This window comes from Marmota monax, unplaced genomic scaffold (assembly GCF_021218885.2).
Source record: "Marmota monax isolate L192 unplaced genomic scaffold, Marmota_monax_Labrador192_F-V1.1 WCK01_AAM20220418_F8-fsc00061, whole genome shotgun sequence".
In the NCBI taxonomy this organism is placed as follows: Eukaryota; Metazoa; Chordata; class Mammalia; order Rodentia; family Sciuridae; genus Marmota; species Marmota monax.
Genome location: NW_026695230.1, coordinates 2192941 through 2207171, shown reverse-complemented (window position 1 = coordinate 2207171; position 14231 = coordinate 2192941). Strand labels below are relative to the sequence as shown.

General features: G+C 31.9%; 1 non-coding gene across 1 annotated transcript; it reads right to left on the bottom strand.

Moving 5' to 3' along the window:
- Positions 1–13061: 13061 nt before the first annotated feature.
- Positions 13062–13250, bottom strand: LOC124088650 (U2 spliceosomal RNA). The gene has a single exon (XR_006850408.1). It is a non-coding gene; the product is annotated as a U2 spliceosomal RNA (small nuclear RNA).
- Between the last annotated feature and the right edge of the window lie 981 nt (positions 13251–14231).

The window sequence follows — 14231 nt, the reverse complement described above, 5'->3', positions numbered from 1 at the left end:
CTTTTTTTCCACTCATTTTTAGTTATGCCTGGCCTTGATCAAATAGTAATCTCCTTTAAAAAAATGTTTTGTGCATTTTTGAGGATCACAGCATGATGCTATGGGATATATACAGATGGTGAAATGGCTTAATCTCTTTTCTGTACCTCAGTTAGTTAGCCTTAAAAATGAGAGAAATGTGCTCTGTTTTCTTCTCTCATGGAGGATTTGTATAAATCAGGGGGATCTTTGCACTAAATTAAGATTGTCTAGAACACTGCTCTTTTGAGTCCTGAAATCCCTAAAAATAAAAAAAAAAATAAAAAATTCTAAGAGATGAATGGAGTGTGGAACTAGTAAAGCCAGAATTTTTTTCTTTTGTTTTATGATTTATGTCACTCAAATATTTTCAAAAACTTCATAAACATTTACATCTACAAGTTTAAAAGTTACATTAACATATTTGGCTGAGATAAATACTAAAATTTATTTGTGAATGGTGCATGTTCAAGATACAATTTTCCTCTATTGATAAACACTCGACTAGAGTGCATTCTTTCCTGCTGATTTGTAATAATATAACTTCCTAATTTCCATATACACATAAATCTTTTTCTGAGCTTTCTCTTCAGTTTTATGATTTAATTAATCTATCTATATGCCTCTCCACATAATTTTATCTATTCTGTCTTTGTAATAATTATTAATGCTGAATGCCAAGTGCTTTTTATCTTCTTTAAAACACTCTTGTCTATTTTTTCCTTTTAAACTTTCCTATGAACATTACAAGGAATTGAGTAGAAATTTTATTCAGCTTCACATTGGATTATTGGTAAGTTTAGGGGAAAATGTTTTCTTTGTATGATAAGTAACTACACATATAAATTCTACATATATTTGCACTTATTTAGAACTTTTGTTTCCTCTATTCATATTTTCTAGTTTTCCTCCTTAAGGACATATTTTTTTTTTAAATTTTTGGTCACAAGGATATATTTGTTTCTGGATAATATAGCATGGCACATAATTTAATACTTTTTTCTAGATTTTTCAAGGACATATATTCACTTTTCAGTAACAGTAATATTTATTTTGTAATTTGGGCTGCTATTAATACACATTTGAGTTTATATAATGATACTTAGCTCCTTTTATAGACATTCAATTTATAAAGAGAAAGGGTTTATTTTGGCCCAGATCTTTGGAAGTTCCAGTGCATGATCATTGGCCCTGTTGATTTCAGGCTTGTGGCCAAACAGCACATCAAGGTGGAGACTCTATGGCAAAATAAAGCCATTCATGTCATGGCTAGAAGCAAAGAGAGATGGAAAGAGTTTGGAGTCCCATTACCCTCTTGAAAGGCATTCCTCCAATGATCTAAGACCTCCCACAGGGCCCCACATCTTAAAATTTGACCCCCCTACCAGTAGTTCCAAGTTGGGAATAAAAGCTTTAACCCAAGGTTCTTTGGAAGACAATTAAGATACCAACTGTAGCAGTTAGTGCAGATAAAATACGGAAAGAGCTTTTACTGTGGTTTCCAAGAAAAGGAGGCAGGGTAAGCAATATTTGAATTGGCTGATTGAAAAACTTCAGGGGGTTCTTGGAATTGGGTTTTGTCCCATGTTCTCTGGTACTTGGACTTGCAGTGATTAGGGAAGGAAAACACTGGCACTGAGTGAAATAATCTAATAAAGAGGGTGGTTAGTTAATGGGCTCCGTGTTGTTTGGTTGACATATGAGAAATATGCTCACAGACAAGTCATTTGCTTTTTCTAGGAATTGGCCAGCCTTGGAAGAGGCAGTCTTTCCAGAGCCTGCAAGGTCCTAGATGTCAATTAATATATATATTAAATAAAAATGCACAATTAATATTTCATCTCTTTTTTTCTAACCCATAGGTGTCAAGAAGCGAACAGTGCTAAGAATTTCATATTAGAAGTATTTTATGTATTACAAAATTAATTCCATTTTTTCCACAAAGAAAAATTTACTCTAATGTTTTTCTTTCATTTAACAATATATAGGACAAATTTTCATATTGGTACATCTAAATTTTCTTTTATTAAATTAAGCAGATACAGAAGCCCATTAGACTACTATATTATGAGGTACTTGACAATTTTTTGCTGCAGGATATTGGAATTACTTCAATCTTTTGTTATTGCAAATAATGCTTCGATTAACCTGATTATCCATATATAATTAATATGTATACAAGGATATATAGGAAAAGAGAAAACTACTGATTCAAATGATCATGCATTTAGAATGATATTATTTGTCTTCTATGGAATTTAGGAGAATTTGCACTCCCACCAACACTGTTTATGCAAACCAGTTTCCCTCACACTCAAGGTCACCAAAAAAAATTTATCAAGAAGTTTATTCATATGTGTATGCATATACATCTATTTATGTATTCATATATACAACACACATGTGCATATACTTAATATATTATTTTGTGATATTTTATTTAAAATGTTTATAGTTATATTTCAAATATTTTCCCTAAATAATTATTCCTCTTTTATGATTTTATATCAATATTCTACTAATTTTATAAAGTGTTTTTAGAACTTTTCTCTTTTTACCTTTCTCTGAATACCTAATAAAAATCATGAAAATCATTTTTCTTGAATGTATGGTATAACTGGAGTCTCAAATTTTTGTGCCTTGTTTCTTTAGTAAACAAATTAGGATTTGTAGATCTCATCAATGATTTGTATCTATTTTGTATTCTGGAATTTGCATATGGTTTTAATTTAAGAAAGTTTTAATGATGTTAATAGCAAAAGTTTAGAATTACTTGAAGGGTTCATTTATTTTATTTACAAATAAAAAATTGTGCTCCAACTTAAAATGACTTGTCCAAATATTAATACATTATAATTCTCTCAAAAAACTCCCTAATTCCTCAATATTCCACAAAAATGTTAGCACTGAACATCTACAAGTGCCACGAACTTTAAAATAGTAGTACATTTTTCTTGCAGTTCTCTTTGATATATTTTGTATGCAATCAATTTAACAGTATTTCAGAGATAAATGACACAACTGAGGTAGTTTGTCTCTGTCAGAAATATTTTAGAAAATTTAAAAAACAACAACAATGAAAATCCAGTATGTCAAAAATAAGCATTTTCTAATTCAATGTGGTTAGACTCATGATCCTTTCCTAGCTAGCTTTGGTCATTAAGCTTTTTTCATTCTGTTACTGACAGCTAGCTGAGGGACCCGCTGGATCTTAACTGGCTGGGTTCAGCTTCCTGTCATATATGAAATAGATAAAAGATGGAAAAATGACCAAACTGCATAAAGTTCAATGTTTGTTTTTTCGTCTTTCTTATATCGATGGAGTACCAGTTGGAGGTCTGGGTTCTTGGCATCCAAAACAAATAACTGAAACTGATTGAGACACACAAAAGCAACAGAGCACAGATTTATGGAAAGTGAAAGTAATATTCCTTCATAAAATAGAGCCCAGCGGGCTGATGGAGAGAGAGTGGCCCAAGGCTCCTGATGTCTAGGTATGTCTCATCTTCTATGCTGATCTGTGCCTCATTCCCCTCCCTGCAAACCTGATTGAATACATAGCCCTATTTGCTCCCATTTGTTAGTGTATTTTATCTAATTAGAACATGGAACTTCTGGCAGAAGTTGACTTGGTATTAAGCCCTAGGTGGTGGGAGTTGCCATGGTAACAGGACTTAGCCTAAATAGGGACATGATGACTCATCTCCCTATCATGTACTCCAGCTGGAATTTTTCTTGTACCCTGCCTGGACCATCTTGACATCTGTACACTCCTACCTCATTTTATCTATTTCTTATGCAGGTAGGTGGTAGAATGAAGCCAGCAAGATCCAGGAAGCATCCTTGGGAAAGGCTGTGGGCTCAAGAAAGGAATCTGCATCCCCTGTGGAGTGTGCTCATCATTATCTTCACCCAATTTTGTTCTGAAGCTTAAGCCCTCAATTTTGCTCATAAGTCTGCCTCTTATTGCAGACGAGAGACAGCAAGAATGACTAATACTATCCTCCTGTAATTCCTTGGTCCTTATTTTAATAAGTTGGCCTTCTCTTCAGTGGAGGTGCATTGACATAATAATAACTTAACCCAGTAAAATTGTCATAGAGTTCACACGATGTTTTATACAATAAAAGAAAATAACACCGTACCACATTTTTTCACAAATTGAAACAAAAGCATTTTTTCCTAATATTTTTTAAATACCAATAGTTGCACCACTGACATCTATTTAGAAGTAGTGTAATGTCAGAAGGGTGTCAATTATTTTTAATTTTAAATTGTATGGTTCCATTTCTACAGATAGAAAGTGAGACTCAGAGGCTTACAAAACTGCCATTTAATCAAAGTCTATAATTCATTCACAAGATAGCAAGCATTTTTCAAAATATACCATTACTGAGTTTAGTAGTATTTATCAGCAAATATCCACTGGGAAAATTATTTCCCTTTATTAAAGTCCATCATATATATTGCCTTTGTACACCAAGACCAACCAAAACAATAGTAAGAACACGAGATATGAATAAGCTTTATATTTGAATTCCTTTACTTCTCAAAATCTATTCTAGTGAATGACATGATATTTGTGGAAAGTTAATAGTTACAGATTTGTATTTAATGTGATGTGTCATAATTTACTTTTTGATGCTGAAATTAGTTTCCTTAAGCAATGCACATTCAGTAAGATATAAAAAGCAAACACATTGTAGTGGAGGTAATATGTGGGTAAATTGTGAGTTAATTCTGTAACCATGCCAGAGTTAATAAATATTTTCATAGTGTGGAAATTTTTAATGAAGAAAAAAATGATGTTATATCAGTAACAGAAATTCACTTACTTGGTTTAATATTAAAAGCTAAGATTCAAAAAAATGGGGCAAGGAATTATCTCTTTATGGAGACATTTTTCTTTTTGCAATTGTTTTCAAATGCCAAATTTCCAGGGATGTTTGCAGGCTTAATTTAGGGGACAAGTACTTAATACCCTAATTGGTTAATTGCACCCATCATTACTCAGCAAATAAAATTATATTACCACAAACAAGCAAGAAAGCAACACTGAAATGACCTCCTACACTGGAAATGACATTTTGTTATTTTAATAAGCGGGTATTAGAATAATCCTTTTCCCCCTTCATTTCCACTAGCACAAAGCTTTTCTTTTGCAAAGGTCACAACTAAAAGGAACAATTTGGCTTCAACTCTAATACCAATGGATACCACTTCAGTGGCTTTTAACAGAGCAGAATTGGCTAGAACAGAATGAGTGAAAGTCTCTTAGGGTATTTGTGTATTCAGAACCACTGAGCCATGAAGCCAAATGTGGTGCCACTTTCCTATTAGATTAAAAAAGAAAACAGCAACAACAATAAAAAGACAACAAAAATCTTTTTTAACTTGCCTTCAAATTTGCTTTCTGATTCTTATGTAATTTATATGTTTGTTAATTATTTAATTGCTTAAATGAGTAAAAGCCAGTATTAAAATAGGCCCATTTTTTCTTACCTCACTGAGCTATGACTCATAAAATTATATAATTTTCATTGATCTTCATATATAATCCTTGTGTTGAAACCATTTTTCTTCAGGGCAATAGAAACTGATCCTTAGAGATAAGCAGGGATTTGTCCAATGTCAAACAGCTGAGAATTAAAATCCTGATAGATTCTGTTGTATCCTTTTTCCTGATCATTCAGGCCCTTAAATTCCCTCTGTGGTTCTGATATGCAGTTCCATATCCTTAGAGCTCACCCTGTCCTTTTCACCTAGGCTTTATAATTCAGAACATATCATATGTCTTTTTTTTGTATTACTGACATACATGACAATAGTGGAATGCATTACAATCATAATTATCCATTCACAGCCCAATTTTTCATAACTCTGTATATAAAGTATGTTCATGCCAAATTATGTCATTATACATGAGCTCTCTTATTATTTTTTGCATTACAATTCTTAATACACCTTTATACCACAATTTATCATATCTCTGTTTGTATATAAGTTATGTTGACACCAAATTCACATTTTCATACATGTATTTTGTATAATGATGAGAATCTCCTTCCACCATCCATGCTCAAGTGTGTTTTTAAAGGAAAGTCTTTGTCACCTCTTCTCTAATTCTACATTCCCATAGTTCATTGTTTCTTAGCTTTTGAAATTTAATGGACTCTCTTTAATTATAGATTTTTTTGTGTGTACTTGCCTGAACTCTTCTTTTTCATCCTCTGATTCTTGTCTTCATGAAAAGTAATTTTTCTGTTATTTTGCCAAGGTGTTGGGGGAAAATATTTTTTTTTATATTTCCAAGTTTTCTAAAGTAAATGCAGTAAAAGAACTTATAGGCAGTAAGAAAATCATCTGTAGTTGATAATTTTAGTCAAGTTGATGAGAATGAGAGGCCCTCTCATTCACCATCTACTATATTATATTTACTGTAGTACTATGTAATTTATCATTTAAACAGAATCTGATACAATGTTCTTCTATGGTTGGTTAACTGATCAACCAAATTATTTCACTAAAAACTTGATTGTTTTTTTTTTTTTCCCCCTCAAGCTATTGCCTCCATGTGTGCTGAGTTCTCATACTCACAAAATTGGTACCAAATTTTCAGTTGTTTCTAAAAAAATAATATATTCATGTAATATATGTATTATGGTAAAGTGCTAGTAATTTATAACAGCTGAGGATAAACATATATATCCTCAGTTTACTTATTCTTTCACATTCTACATTCTCAGAATCTCTCTCTCTGTGTGTGTGTGTGTATCAGAGAAATTTTTTCTACCAACCAACTGTTAAGAGCTGGAGTTTTTATTGTGATATTTGATTTTAGTTAGTAATGTTCAATAATTGGATTAGGATAATACAGAGAATGAGTTCTGAAAAGAGCATATTAAAATAAATCATCTTTCTAAATTTATCAGTTTTTTTCAAATATATACATAATAAAAATACAGTTTCTACATTTAGTGATGATAGAGAAGCCATTAGGAATAACTCAGTTCTGTTCTCCTCCCCCCAAATTTACTTTTCTTGCCATATTAAATATGAATAAACCACTACTCTGTACAATTGTTTCTCTTTTCCAAATGTTACATTTAGAAAAGCCTTCTGTGATTATAATTGAAATTGTGTTGAACTTAAAATGATTATTGGAGGAGAATGAACATGCTAAAATCTCTGAATTTCCCTCCCAGAACACTTTGAAAAATAATCATTTCATTCTATATGGGTTCTAATTGATATTTTATGCATTCTTCAAAAAATTCATCCATGTATTGAGTTTATTTAGAAGCATCTTGTATTTTATTATTATTGCAAATAAAATCATGTATTTTTATTAAAAACAAGCAATACTTGATTTTATTTATCTCTACCTTTATTATTATAATGTTTTTTTAATTCATTCTTAAAATTTTACTGCTATTAAGGTTGAAGGGATCTTTTATGTTAATTTTACATCTAATAATTTTCAGAGCTCAGTAATTAATTCTAATATTTTTCTACTGATTTTCTTTTACTTTTTTTTTGAAGGCTATCATATTTTTTCCAAAGACTGATAGTGTTGCTTCCATGTTTAATGCTTATATATTTTTGTACTTTTATTACTGCTTTGGTTTTTTCAATCATTGTTGAATTGATTTGGTGATTATTATTTTTTTTCTGTTTTGTTCCTGGTATTGAAATAGAAGTGTTGAATATGATGTTTGCAAAAAAAAATAATAAAGGTATTCTTAACAAGTTGAAGCAGTTTCTTTTTTGTTTGATAAGATATTTTATCTCGAATCAGAATTAAATTTATATGCTTATCTTATTAATTTCTTGATTGAATTGTAAAGTGCATATAATCCCAGTCCTGTAATTATCACCTAGATCATAGAAAATTTACTGTATCCACAAAAGAAACCATTCACTTTGTTCTCCCCTCCCTGTCACACAATAATGCTGACTGCTGTCACCTTCTAAAACATATGTCAGTACTGCCTGTTTCTTAACTTTATATAAGTGGGAATACTTCAGAAGTCATCTTCTACTTTAAGAATCTTTTATTCAGATATTCATTATAATATATACATTGTAATGAGTAGTTGTAGTTATTTCAATAATTGTGGTCCCTGATAGTTTTCAGTGGTTTGAGTGTTATGCATGTATCCATTCCAGGGATGATGAATATTGTTGTTTTTCTCCAGTTTTTATATCATGAATTGTACTTCTCTGCATTCCTGTGTATTTTTTATTGTAGAGAATACATGTGAAAATATAATGAATATATATCTAAGAATAGAATTGTTGAAGAAAACATATGTACATATTCAACTTCCTTGGATATTACCAAATAGCGTTTCAAAGTGTTTGTCCCAAATTAAATCAGCTCTATGTGAGTAAAGATAGATTTATATTTTCAAAAAAAATCAGTTTCTATCTTTTTGTCTGTCATTTTAGACATTCCAATAAACCTCCTGTGGTGGTCTTTTTGGGGGGGCATGGGGGAAACCAAGGATTGAACCCAAGGATGCTTAACCACTGAGGTGCTTAACCACTGAGCAACATCCCCAAACTTTCTTTTGTATTTTATTTAGAGACAGGATCTCACTGAATTGCTTATGGACTCTCTAAGTTGCTGAGGCTGGCTTTGAACTCTTGATCTCCCTGCTTCAGTGTCCCAAGCCACTTGGATTACTGGTGCACTACTGCATACGGCTGCCTGTGGTGGTCTTGAATTTTGATTTTAATTTATGCTTCTATGATGACTGAGGACTATTGGCAAATTGCACATCATTACTTGTAAAGTTGCTCTTTGAGATTTTACCCATAGTTTTAATGAGTCTCTGAATCTTTTTATTTTTTGTAGAACATTATATATTTTATGTGAATTACTTTGATGGATATATGTACTACAAAATACCTTCATCTACTCCTCTTTGACTTTACTTTTTAAATGGCACTTTAGAAAATGAATATGAAATTTATATAGCCTAATTTTCTATATGTCTCCTGTTTTAGTGCCTTTCCAATTCTGTTTAACACATTTCTATCTACCCCAATTTTGGAGATATTCTTCTCTTTTGTATGAAAAAAAAATCATCTACCTTTGACATTTAGTTTCAGGTTTATAGTTCCTCCAGTATTGATTTTTGTCTATGGAACTCTGTTAGTTTTCTGTGACTTTAATAACAAATTGTCATAAACTAAATGGCTTAAAACAACACAAATTTATTATTTTACAAGTTCTATAGGTCAGAAATCTAACACAGATCTCACTGGACTAAAAGCAGCATGTCAACATCACTTAACTATTTTCTGGTTTCACTGATGGGAATCTATTTCCTTGTCTTTTCCAGAAACTAGAATCTATCTTCATTTATTGGTTCTTGACACCTTCCATCTTCAACAAAGGCAACCCATGTCCTTGTATTAAATCACTCTCTATCCTTCCACTTTTATGAACCCTTAGGATTACATTGGGCCCAACCAGATCACACAGCATGTCTCCATTTTAAACAAACTGAATTTAATCAGCAACTTTAATTTTCCTTTCTTTATGTAAGGTAAGGCATACTGAGGTTTAGGAAGTAGGACACTGGCATCATTGAACATTGATTTTCTGCCTACCATAGATATGAAATAAAATTTAAATTTCATGTCTATTATTAAATTCCATCAAATATCACTTAATAAAGATCCACTACTTACGTCAAAAAATCACATATTTGAGTCTCCTTCTCAACCTTCTTTTTGGTTCCTACTGTCTTCTCCTGTGTTGACAACATTTTACTTTAATTCATTTCAATGATTTTGATATCTAGTAATCCTGTAGATGAGTTATTTTTCTTCAAGATTGCTTGGGATACTCTTGATTCTTTAAATTATTAGAAATATTTTAGAATGATATTGCCCATTTCCAAACTGCCAGGATTTTCATGTCAGTTGCATTATATACCAAGGAAATATGCCTTTTGTATAATATTTCTGTATTTAGATCTTCTTTACAAATTGTCAAAAATATTTTTAATTTTCTAGAGACCTGCAAGTTTTTGTTGATTTACTCATATTTGTTTGATGTTTTGTGATTCCACATTAATTTTATTTTGTGTTCTAATTTTTATTTATTCTTTTTGCTGATACATAAAAGGTAATTAGTTTTCTCCATTGATCCTTACTCAATGACCTGGCTATAATGAAATACATCAATTCATAGTTGGCCAATGTATAGCCAAAAATTCTGTTCTATTTTTAAGAACTTTTCAACTAAACTTTGTAGGCTTTTACCTTGGGAAGAATGGTAATTGAGCATGTGAAAATACAATCAATTCTCAAATACTCAATGTGAAAGTTCTCCCCTATCAGTTTCCTCATGCCCAGATAAATCCTGGGTTTTCAACTTTAAATAAAAGTCCAGAGTAAACAAATATACCCAGGAGAACAGTTACTTCAGAAGATCAGTTGATATCTGTAATACATCTTTCTCCACAATCTTAGCTCTTTGTATTTCAGTTTAGTAATTTACTAGTTCTCTAAGTTCTTAAATAGAAGATTTTTGTATGCTAACAGACGTTTATAATTTTACCTGGTCTGTTCTTTACCTATATGGAAGTGATTATTGGATATTAGATTTTATCAGTTGTTTATGTAACTATGTTGAAAAAATATCCTTAGTCTTCCTAAATTAAAATTCTAATGTTAAGTTGGAATTTTCCCTGATTAACACATTTGGTTAATATACAGTAAAATTTACCTTTATGGTTAACTTTCTTCTGTATTTATTTGTTTGACTTTACTTTGTTTCAAATATGAAATAGATCTATTAATTCAATTGTAATTACCATTTAGAAACACCCCCCAAAATATCAAAATACTGAATGGATAGTGAATGTAATATCTCAAGTTCAGTTTGAATATCAAATATAATCATATATGGAAAACTCTCTTTTATTGTTATAGGTATCTTAAAGTGAAAGAATAAAATAAAGATTGCTAAGACAAAACAAGAAAGTGAGAAGCACTATAATTGATTGACACCCCAAAACTTTAGCCTGAACAGCAGTAAATCTATATGTCATGCTTGCAGGAATCTTTGGAAATAAGACTTTTAAACCAAAAAGCCTCTTGTAAATGTGTTTTCTCTGAATGCTTTCTTTGTTCTATCAGATAAAATCCCCCATAATATAAGAATGCTTGCTGCCTAATCCCAAACTAACAATTGCATGATCAGAGAGGGAAGAAGCTTTCCTCTGCCAGTGCCTATAAAAATAATAAAATATAGTGATAGGGAGGATGCTTATTGCAGCAGCCCTATTATCCGAAGAAGAACAAATTTGTTTGTAGAGAGCACGGATGTTGTTCATGGTTCAATTCTTGACTACCATGCACTAGGTGCTGGGGTTGAGCTCCAGTAGCACAAAACAGACAAAGAAAACAAAAGAACAACAAACAATATATTGCAGAAAACCAAACAACAACAAAAAACAAAAACCACCACCACCAACAACAACAAAATCCCCAAAACCAATACTTAATGTTTGCCACATACCAAATATTCAGTATTTATTAGATTATATTATTTTTGTCCACAGTTAGGTATGGGATCAATGCCATCATGTATATTGTCAACATCATCTGGCATCAGAAGATGTAAATTTTTATCCCAGTTTCCAGTGTAGATTTCTAGTTAATCGATTTGTTCCTCCAAGTCTCAAAGTCTTTATTTAGGACATTCATGAGGATGCCACACTAGCTCTGTGTATTTTTGCCTTGAAAAAAATAGATAAAATTTGGGTTCCAGAGTCTATTATAGCATGTGGCCTATGATAGATAATCAATAAACGCCAGTTCCCTTCCCTCTCCTCCATGTAAAGTTGTTGTTTTCAGCCCAATTCTGGTAATAGCTGTGAGACCATAGAGAATCATTGACCCTCTCTCTGTCTAAGCACCCTACCCATTACTTTGATAAGTAATGCCTAATTATTTCCTAATAAAAATACTGTTTAGAGGAGCAAAGAAAAACACAAGATGATAATGCTCTGAGGAGAATCTACACTTAATATTTCAACATAAGGAATTATTAAGATACTTGAAAAAGTTTCACTATTTCACTTGCAAAAATTAATGACTCTGTCACTGCCTGTAAATGAAAAACCATAAAACAGATGATGTCAAATGACATGATAGCACCTGGTTATACCTTCAGTTAATAACAAACTGCAATGTTATTGTACAATTATTTATGCTTTCTAAGTGAATGTTTATCATGATTAAAACTACCTGGTAAAGAATAAAAATGCCTTGAAATCAGTATATCTTAGAGAAAGTTAGCAGATGTTACCTGTGCTGGACTCAGGAAAATCTGTCTCCTAAAAATGAAGTGTGTTTGCTGTTTTTTGAATATAGTTAAACTCTTCACTCATTTCAAAGACATACTCACATGGCAAATTATTAACATTTTTGTTTTCATAATTTTTATATGAAAATTTGCAGAACTGCTCTTTAGTAATTATTCCAAAACCAGCCCCTCCACTTTCTTAATCAGATTATCTGTCACAATGAAAGAAGATCTAGATATGGAACAGTAATGGGATTGAAAGAGTATTTAGGTTTGCTGGGGGGGTGGGGAGTAGAACTTTCTGCCAGATTGAAGATGGGATTATAATCATAGGAACTAGTATTTCCAATCTCTATGAGATTCTTAAGGTAAAATATTCAAGATCACTTGTCAAAATGAAGTGTTATTAGATAACACTGCCAGAGAACATTTGGGGGAATTTTCTAGGAGGTGAAGAGGTGTTAAAGAAATTACTAGATGAGTGATGAGATTTTTGAAAGAAATTGGTATTTGGTACAGGAAATTATATGGCCTGATTTGGCCAACCCTGGTGGAAAAATAAGTTGCCAAATACATTGCATGATTTGAGTTTATGAACATTCCTTCAGTCAGTCATTACTGCCCACTGATCCAAGGACCCCATCCCACCTGCTGTATGCATCCTGAGTTCCACATGTTGATTAATCCTCATCCTTTTCCTCCTCCTCCCCATCCCTTGGGGGATACTGCTCCTGGAAATACTGCAAAACCAGGACAATGTATGAAATGAACAGAACAAATTCCTATTCATTCCCTAGTTTCAAAAGCCCATTTAATATAGCCCTTTCAAATGGAGACTATATTAAACCGATTAAAAAAAAAACAGCTACCATGCTTGATCTTATCCAAAAGAGTGAGAAGCTATTACTTCTGTTTTGTGAAATGATTTATGCTATAAGAATTTTTGCAGGCCTCTTCTTTCCGAGAGTAAACAAACAAGAAAAAAGTTTGTCCACACCTGGCCACAAGTTTATTCTTTGTACTTCTTTGCATTTTTGAAAAGTTTTTATTTAGTCTTTTTGTGGTTTGTAGTTCTTCATATATATATATATATATATATATATATATATATATATATATATATATATATATATATAATTTATTGGTACTGTGAATGGAACTCACACCTGTGAGGCAAGTGCTCCACTGAGTTACATTCCCAGCCCTTAACGGAATTGTGTTGTTTTTTTCTTTTTTTAATTAAAACTTTTATTTTGAGAGAAATACAAATTTAGATATAGTTAAAATAAATATTACAGACAGATCCAATTATTTTCTAGTTTTTCCCTAAGGTAACTTTGTGAAAACTGTACAGCAACATGAAGACTATTGGCATTGATACAGTCAAGATTCAGAACATTTCTTTCACCAGAACAGTCCCTCATGTTGCCCTTTGGTAGCCTCCCCCACTTTCTTCACACTCCTACTCTCTGTTTAACCCCTGACAAGAACTAATCTGTTCTCCATATCTATTTTGTCATATTAAGAACATTATGCAAATGAAATTATACAATATGCAAACTTTTGGAATTTGCTTTTTGCACTCAGCATAATATTTTGCAGATGTGTCCAAGTGTTTTATATGTTTCTTTTTGTCAGTGAGTTAGTATGCCATGGTATGAAGCTATCAGTTGGGCTTTTAGGAATAAAAGCTCCTGTAAGCATTTGAGCACATATTTTTCTGTGAACGTAAGTCTTCATTTATCTGCAGTAAATGTTTAGGAGTGCAGTGTTGGGATCAGATGGGTAGCTTTATAGCAAACCATGTGTTTTCCAGACTGGTTATGTTAGTTCATATTCACATCAGTAATGTTTAAGTGATCTAGCTTCTCTCTGTCCTGCTAGG